The sequence below is a fragment of the Somniosus microcephalus genome, chromosome 7 (genome assembly GCF_052327205.1).
Source record: "Somniosus microcephalus isolate GS21.2 chromosome 7, FLI_Smic_1.0, whole genome shotgun sequence".
In the NCBI taxonomy this organism is placed as follows: domain Eukaryota; kingdom Metazoa; phylum Chordata; class Chondrichthyes; order Squaliformes; family Somniosidae; genus Somniosus; species Somniosus microcephalus.
Window position 1 is genome coordinate 227,496,526 of NC_140993.1, and position 8,920 is coordinate 227,505,445.

The 8,920-nt window shown below is 48.3% G+C and overlaps 1 long non-coding RNA gene across 1 annotated transcript; it reads left to right on the forward strand.

The window, feature by feature from the left end:
- The first annotated feature begins 1,201 nt into the window (after positions 1-1,201).
- On the forward strand, positions 1,202-1,788 carry LOC147115136 (uncharacterized). Its single transcript, XR_015078929.1, has 2 exons — positions 1,202-1,321; positions 1,428-1,788. It is a non-coding gene; the product is annotated as an uncharacterized LOC147115136 (long non-coding RNA).
- Positions 1,789-8,920: the final 7,132 nt, after the last annotated feature.

An 8,920-nucleotide genomic window follows, 5' to 3' on the forward strand; every position in this document is an offset into this window, starting at 1 on the left:
CTCATAAGACTGTTTATTTTCTGTTTAATAAAATCTTGGTTTTCTCACATCCAAACCACTTGTCTACTCGAGTTTTCTGTATCGCCGCCTGTACCTAAGTCTGGTATCTAGAACCCAGGTGCGTGGGAGCGATTCGAACCGCTCATAAAACTGTCAGGGGCATAACTGACTGGGCGCACACGCCACACCCGCCATCCCCTACAATTGGCTGCCAGGTTTCCTACATTATAACAGTGACTACACTCCCAAATTGGCTGTAAAGCACTTTGGGACATCCTGAGGTCGTGAAAGGTGCTATATCCAAGTTCTTTCTTTAAGAACAGCATTCTCCATCCAGTTCCCAGCGGAAATGTCAGAAAACTACTTAAATTGGAACTAATGCAACAATATCACTCTGAGAGGCCAATGAAGGAAATATCTATTTTTTCTGAGCACTGCTATCTGTTGGATTTTTAAAAGCACTAAAACACACCTAGATAATCAAAAGAATATTGAAATGAAATGAAAGCAAAAGAACTGAAGACACAATGGCCCAGAAATTCAGGTCAGGGGCTTCCCGCGGGTGTAAGCCCCCGACCTGCACTTACCTTGCGCGCTGGCAGATGAGCTGTAGGGCCCCGTGGAATTCCAATCCGGGGCCTGGCCCAGCTGCCGGCACGCTGTGCTTGCATGTCCCAGGGGCGCAGTTAGTGTGATGCGTCCCCTGGGATCACGTGAGCCATGGGCAGCCAATCGGAGGAGGGAAAAGCCCATTCATAAGATTGACAGGAAGACCTGTCAAAACTTATAAATACTACGGCCCCAAAATAGCAGTAAACCTTCAAATAATTTTTTTTTTAAATCACACTTTTTAAATAAACTATAAATTACATTAAATAACTATTTTAAACAATAATTTAAATTTTTGAAAAAAATAATTTTATATTCTAACGGGGCTAAAAGTAAATTTACCTTGCTTTAAAGTATTTAAAAATAATAAATCTGTGGGAAAAATGTTTTAATTTTAATTAATTGACCACTTACCTTGTAAAAAGCAGGCCTTATGCCTGCTTTTTACACTTCTAAATACTGCAGGCTTACGATCCCGGGAAAACATGCTAAAAAAACCTAAGTTCAAAGCGCACGTGCAGCCTCTCCTGCGCGCGCGTTCGACCTCTGAACCCCTTTGCTCAGAGGAACGGAAGTGCCGGTTTCCCGCGCATGCGCAGTGCATGCAGAAAACCGGCACTTCCATTCGGCCTACGGGTGAGTACCCCGTGCGTACTCACCCGTGGAGACCCAAATTTATGAGCCAATGAAGGAAGCAGTATCAAAGACAGAGGTAGTATGTAAAGAGATACATAAAGATCATTCCAAATTGTCAGCATGTGCAGTAAATGCCAACTAAATAAAAGCTAAAATTCTTTATTTTTTTTATATCTCAACAGAAGCGTCTAAAATCTGAAGTGGTGAATCTCCATCGGCGCTGGTCTTGCAATTCCAATCTTAGAGCACTGAATGATGATGTTAAGGGTATAGCCCCAGCTTACTTACAACTAAATTCTGCTCAGCTGTAAGATGTCAAAAGAAGACTGTTTACCATTCTTCATACTCTTCCAACTCTTAGTCTAAGTGAGAATTTATTGAGCTCAGCATCAATATGTCAATCTGTACCATTCTGAGGAATGAAATGTTTCTTTGTATTCCATACTTGTATTTTAAGATTACATTAATACTTACACTTTTTGAGCTGATTCATTTATGAACTAGTGCAGCACTCTACCATTAAATTGCAACTGATTACTGAGACACCCGTGAGTGAGCATTTGTGCAGTTCAGACAATGCAGAAAGCTTGACGCTAGTAAATAAAACAATTATACTGAATCATTTATCAGCTTTTAAAGTCTTAGTTGTTGCTTATATAAAATAAACTGGCAGTATGAACTCTTCACTGTTGGTGCGGAGAGGAGAAACAGACGCAAATGCTCCTTTGCTTAATGCCGCAGCAGGATATTTGTAATAGGCTTTATGATATTATAATGGGCTAATCATTCTGTAAGTGATTAACCACTTAGGTAGATTTTACCATACTAGTTGTTTTCGCTTATCTTTCTCTGTAATTGTTATTGTAATAGTATTTTTCAAAATAAGTATGAGTGTTTTATATATATTTATTATGTCATTTACAAAGGTAGGGCACATTCTTTGATCCAGTCAGCAAGCTTCTTGTTCTTACCTTTTTCCTCATTACAACAGTGAATCTACTTCAAAAGTACTTTATTGGCGGTAAAGCACTTTAGGATGTCCTGAGGTCGTGAAAGGTGCAAGTTCTTTCTTTTCTTTCTTATTGCTTCTCTGTTTCTCTCCTAGTCCTCCTGAGCTCAAAGTTAATGGTTAACAAAGGGGACAGGTGTTGGGCACATTGTTGCTGGTTCCGAGCCTCAAGTGAATCTTCATCACATGTAGATTCAGTTATTGGGTGCAAAGACTTGTTTCAGTGCTTGGTGCTCATATCAAGTCCAGCAAGCAAACAGTCTCAATGGGCTTTTCATGAGGGAAAGCTTAGTTGTCTACTTGGCCTACATACACCTCAAGCAGTACAAATCATTAAACTTTCTTCAGCAGCATGCATCAATATACCAGTGTCAGAGAGGATGCTGTTTGCTGCGAATTCTCTCAAGTATTCCATAATACAGGTAAGCTGAAGGGCAAGTAGGTTAAACTGCATATTGACAAATCTGCTATTATTTCCTCTATGGAAGAAAGTTAAGGCAATGTTAAAAGATTTGGAGATTGATGGCATAATTGAAGATATAAATGGTCCTACACCTTTGGTCTCACCTCTGGTAATTGTCATCAGGCTCAAGGATCCTAATGATATACACCTTTGTATCAATATACAGGCAGCAAACAAAGCAGTTAAGTGTGAACAATATGATTCTCCAACCTTGGATGAGATTATTGCAGAGGTAAACGGGCCATGTGTTTTCTCAAAACTAGACCTAAAATCTGGATATTGCCAACTATAGTAGAACAAGGCGAGCTGCTATATTACAAAGGTAGTTGCACATGTCAGTCTGAAGCAATGCAAAAGTTTAATTTGGATCTGCAGCGGCAGAAGGATTCAAATGTACAATCCAAGAAGTTATTGGAGAAACCTAACTGATGATATCTGATAATTGCACTCTACTACGCAGTACGCAGTATGTGCCTTTGCGGCATTCTTCACAGGCTAAAAGAACATTACTTTACTTCACGTGTGAGAAGTGCGAATTTAGTAAAGAAACCTAGAGGGGGTGCTATTCCACAGATACTTTAGGTGCTAAAGAGCCTCCAGGGTGGCCAAGATGAGGTCTTAAGCTGAAACGCCAGTTTAGCCTGCATTTAGCGCGGGCAGCCATCTTGGTAAAGGAGTTGAAGCACATGCTAGGAACAGCCACCCGGAGGATCATTAAGGGGCTTTTTGATAATTAAATTGTGTGCTAGCACTCATTAAAGAGGTTGCACCTCATTTCGAAATAACGCTTCACTTAATGACCTCTCCTAATAGCGACAAGCTGAACAGGAGTAAACAAGTCGTTGCTGAGGGTTTCGAGCGCTACTTAAAGTCATGCTCAGCTTTCGCTGTTCACTTGGTGCTGGAGATCGACTGACTACACTGCGTTTGAAGAGGACTTTTGAGACACATCTGGGACACTTTGTCAAGACTTCACCAACACCCTATCAACATTTTTCCTGTAAATTCTCTCAGGACTTCACCTATAAGGGGTGAGTACTGTGCTACTGTACCTTATTGGAGACTGTAATATATGTGGGTAGAACAACTGAAGGACAGAGACACCATGAGTTGCTAGTCCATGTGCTTGGTTTACTGTGCCAGAGCAAACTGAGCATGCTCATACTAAGCCATGTGACAAACCATGTGATAATACATTACGATGCTTTCCCCTTGAAAAAATTTGCATAATCCGCTCTCAAATACAACAAAACTATGACCCCACCTTTCCCAGAGTTACATGTAGCACATAACAAAAACTCCTGGGGGGAGAAATTCAGTGTCACCACGTTTGGGGTGTAATACTCGAGCAAGTGCAAAATTTAGCGCCCAGCGCAAATTATCGGTACCTACTGCTAAATTGACCTGCATCGCCCCAGGAGGTGCTTGGAGTGCTAAAACAGGTGCTGCACGACTGTGCTAAGGCACTAAGCCAGAGAAGCGAGGCGCTACCACTGAGGGCTGGCGCAGCGCAGGTGTGGCCAGTTAGCGATTGCACGCAGACACGCTGGCACAGCTCGTAAAGGGGAGGGTCAATCTTGGACCTTGGATTGCAGTCACACCCTGCACATCGGAGTCCTGATTCTCGGCCTGGACAGACCTGCTGCCACATTCTAATGCCTAGGACCATGGAGAGGGCCAGGGAGCAAGCGCAGCGGTTCAGTGAGGGGGCCTTGCAGGTTCTGGTTGGCGCGGTGGAGCGCAGGCGCTCTATCCTGTTTCCGGACAGTGGCAGGAGGCCGCTGCCTACCGACTACCGCAAAGCTTGGAGGGAGGTGGCTCACAGAGTGACCTCCAGCAGCATGGTGCCTAGGACCCCTGTGCAATGCAGGAAGAAGTTCAACGACCTCACTCGGGTCATCAGAGTGAGTACCCTTTTCAGTATCCTCTTCATCCCTGCATGTGCACCTCACTTTATGGCCAAAGGGCCCTGAAAGCCCCAATGCCCAGCTCTCATCCAACACCTATGGGCCTTTCATGAAACTCACACACACATTCAGCACTTTACACACTGTAAGGGCTATTCGACCATGGGAGGCAGTGCAGCCAAGATCAGGGCTTCACACTGTAAGGGCTATTCGACCATGGGAGGCAGTGCAGCCAAGATCAGGGCTTCACACTGTAAGGGCTATTCGACCATGGGAGGCAGTGCAGCCAAGTTCAGGGCTTCACACTGTAAGGGCTATTCCACCATGGGAAGCAGTGCAGCCAAGATCAGGGCTTCACACTGTAAGGGCTATTCCACCATGGGAGGCAGTGCAGCCAAGATCAGGGCTTCACAATGTAAGGGCTATTCCACCATGGGAGTCAGTGCAGCCAAGATCAGGGCTTCACACTGTAAGGGCTATTCTACCATGGGAGGCAGTGCAGCCAAGATTAGGGCTTCACACTGTACTCAGAGCCCGTCCTTTCTCTTTCAGGGCAAGCTGGCCCATAACAGGAGGCAGCAGCAACAGACCAGGGGAGGCCGGCCTCACCTTCAAGACCTCAGCAATCTGGAGCAGCCAGTCCAGCGCATTATGGCAGGCCGGATGATTGGCCCCGTCGCCACTGGAGATGCCAACCCCGTTCTGGAAAGCAATGGTAAGGTCATCACCTTATTGACCTCTCTCCTTCCACTTGTGCCTCACACCAGCATCCTTTGCCACTATCGAACCACTATCGAACCGGCATTGCAGCACTCATGCCTCCCTCGCTGCCGTCCTGTCCTCATGCTAAAGCAACTCTTGTACCTCCCTGCTTTCAGATGCTGATTCGCCAGGTGAGGAGACGGGCCCTCAAGCTGCCACTGTGAGTGATTCTGAAGGCGAGGAGGAAGAGGAAGCCAGAGCATCAGTGCCACCCTCAACCGAGGCAGCTCATGGCCATAATAGGGACACGTCTTCCATGGAGGGGAGCAGGGGGGAAGGGTCTGAGGAGGGTGAACCTCCGGGGCCCAGCGGGCTGCAGCAACGCGGGGGGGTGGGGTAGGGAAGCTCGGCGGCCTTCTCCCCGAAGGGAAGAGTCTGGCCTCCAGTTCTGCTACAGTGGGCGCAGAAGAGATGTGGCTCCTCGCTGAAATGGGAGCCCAGGCCGAGCAGAGGCACACTGAGCTCATGGCTGCAGTGGCAATGATGCCCGAATCCATTGAGTCACTGGCAAGGAGTGTCCAGGACTTCACTGCAGCACAGGCAAGGAGTCTGCAGGACTTCGGTGCAGCACAGGCAGAACAGGCGGCTTCCACGCAAGTGCTTAGTGGTACAATGCAGTCAGTGGCTGGTCTGATGCAGACGCAGATTGAGGCCACACGAGCAGTGACTGCTGCCACCCTCTCTGCATCGGGCACGAATCGCCAGGGCCCTCGCCGCGCCGCAGCAGGCCAGCAGTCTGTGCTTCAGCAGATTGCTCCACATGCTGCAGTGCTGCCCCATGGGAGTGCCAGTGTGTCGTCCGACCAGTGAGTGCCTGTCCTCTGTCAGGATGGCAGCATTCCTGCTGCCAACACTGTCACTCCTCCACTGCAGCTGCCACCACCCATAGGACAGACTGCTGCCGCCCATGCAGAGTTGGCGCAGTCAGCAGCCGGGCCCTCCAGGCCCAGAGCTGGTCCAGGCCATCCCTCAAGGGCATCTGCCGACTCAGTTTCTGACAATCAGCAGCCTTCCCCGGCCTTGTTGCAGCCACTGGGGTCCCATTGCGGAGGAGCTGTAGGTTGTGAAGGGGCCAATCTCGCAAGTGAAGCAGATCACCCTTGAAGGGCAAAAAGTAGGAGGTGTGGCAAAATGCTGTTAATTTTTTTAGTGAAGGCCGAGGATCATGGTCATTTTTTGTTTACTCTTTTGTTCATTGTCTCCAGGTTATGAGAGCCAGTTATGTGTCTGACTGCTTTTTTGGGGTTTTCTCTCTGTTACTTTGTCATGCAGGAAGGGCACACAGTTTGTTAAATAAAGAAGTGTCTTTATTCAGATTGTGCATGTTTGCTCTTTGAACTATTTGTTGCCTTGACCAGCTCAGGGGTTGCGGAATGGTTCCATTCATGTTCTTTCAATGGCAGAAGCCATTCCCTCAGAGGGGGCCTAGAACCAACTTGCAATAAGCTGCTGACAGACGGCCCTTGCATTTTGTGCCTCCCTTCCGTCTTGGTGCTCCTCCTCCTCCTCCTCCTCCTCTGCTGGTGCTCCAATGTCTGGTGGCAGTGGCTGAGTCCTGAGGATTGCCAGGTTATGCAGCATGCAGCACACTACAACGAAATGGGAGACTCGATCAGGTGAGTACTGAAGGGCACCCCCGGAATGGTCCAGACAGCGGAACCGTTGCTTTAGCACGCCGATTGTGTGCTCAATGATGTTCCTGATCGCTTGATGGCTCTCATTGTATCGTTCTTCAGAAGGGGTGCTGGGCGCACGGAGCGGGGTCATCAGCCAGGTGCACAGAGGATAGCCCTTGTCCCCGAGAAGCCAGCCTCCTGGGTGAGCCGGGGCTTCGAAAAGGTCTGCCACAGAAGTCTGGCGCAGGATGAAGGTGTCATGGCTGCTGCCTGGAAAGCTGGCATTGACAGCTAGTATCAGCTGTCTGTGGTCACACACCAACTGGACGTTCAACGAATGGAACCCCATCAGGTTGCGGTAATCCTCGGCATTCTCTTGCAGCACCCGCAAAGCCACATGCATGCAGTCAATGGCGCCCTGGACCCCGGGAAGCCGGCTATTCTTGCAAATCCCATTGCGCGCTCTTGCTGCTTGTCCAGGGTCATGGGGAAGGAAATGTACTGACATCTCCTTTTAAAGAGGGCATTCGTGACTTTGCAGATGCAGCAATGCACTGCGAACTGGGAGACATTGGCAATGTCCCCAGTAGCGGATTGGAAGGAACCGGTGGCATAGAAGTTGAGAGCCACTGTCACCTTCACTGCCACCGACAGAGACGTCCTGCTCCTCAGTTGAGGCTGCAGATCTGGCTGAAGCAGTGGCCTCAGTGACCACCTCCCTGCTGAATCGAAGCCTCCGAAAACACCGCTCTTCAGACATGTTGAGGTAGGAGAACTGCTGGCGGAATACCCTGGGAGGGTAAGGCCTGCTGTGCCGACGCCTGTTGGCCCTCCTCCGTCTGGCCATGATTGGCACTCTCTCTCGGCGTCTCTGAGCCCTCTCAATGCAATGGAGAAACCCAACGTTTCCACCCATTGCAGCCCCCATAGTATGTGGCCACTCAAGGTTATGCCAGTGAAAAATCAAACCAACAACAAAGTTCTGCGAGCGCTGACTCAATGCAGAAATCTCTCTCCCTTTGTCTCTCTGCAAATCTCTCTCTCTCACACAGAAGGAGTGGTCCAAAAATGGCTACCACAAAGAAGCCAGGAAGAGCCCCCTTTGAATAGTGCCCCCCCAGCCCCACAGTGACTGGGAACCGTTCCAGTCAGCCAGTCACTGGGAGCGCCAGGCGGAAAAGAGGGGGGCACCACTGAAGTTCCTGTTCGGGGCGCCCCAAGGGCGTTGCACCATGAAATGCCATCAGGATCTGCGCGCGCAGCTGAGCGGGCATTGTGGTTTTGCACCGCCGCTAAATGTCCACTCAATTTCGCGAGAGGCGCAGGTCTCGCCGTGCCCGGGCGCTAGCCGCATCGCACCCCACTTATCGCCCTCTTAAGGTGCTAACGGGTGGCGCTAACAACTGAATTTCTCCCCCCTGGCTTTTTTCCTTTTAATTGAACTACAAATCCTACAAATGAACTACAAATCCAGGTTAATAACAGGTTTGTGGAGCCTTCCTGATCTCCTTACAGAAGGTTTTGGCTTTGAACCAATTTTCAGGCTGTTTTGTTCCGAACTCAAGTAAGATCCTGTTTCTATCTCAGACTTGTTTGAACCTGGTACTTCAGTTTCTGAAGTCTGAACTGAGTCAAACTCATGTATGTGTTCATGCTCAAGTGGTTCAAGATCACGTCTTGGTACATCTCTAGCAGAGATCATTTGATCTACATGAACACTTTGGTTTTTGTCACCAATTTCAACCAAATATCTCTTGGTTCCACCAACCTCTACTATGGTTCCTACATCCCACTTGTGTGAACTCGACTTTCCAGGGGGACTGAGAACACAAACACACTTGTTTTGTTTGAAACTGCGTTCTTTCCGATTGCTGTCATAATAACATTTCTGACTCAACTGTTTCTGTTCAACTCTTGA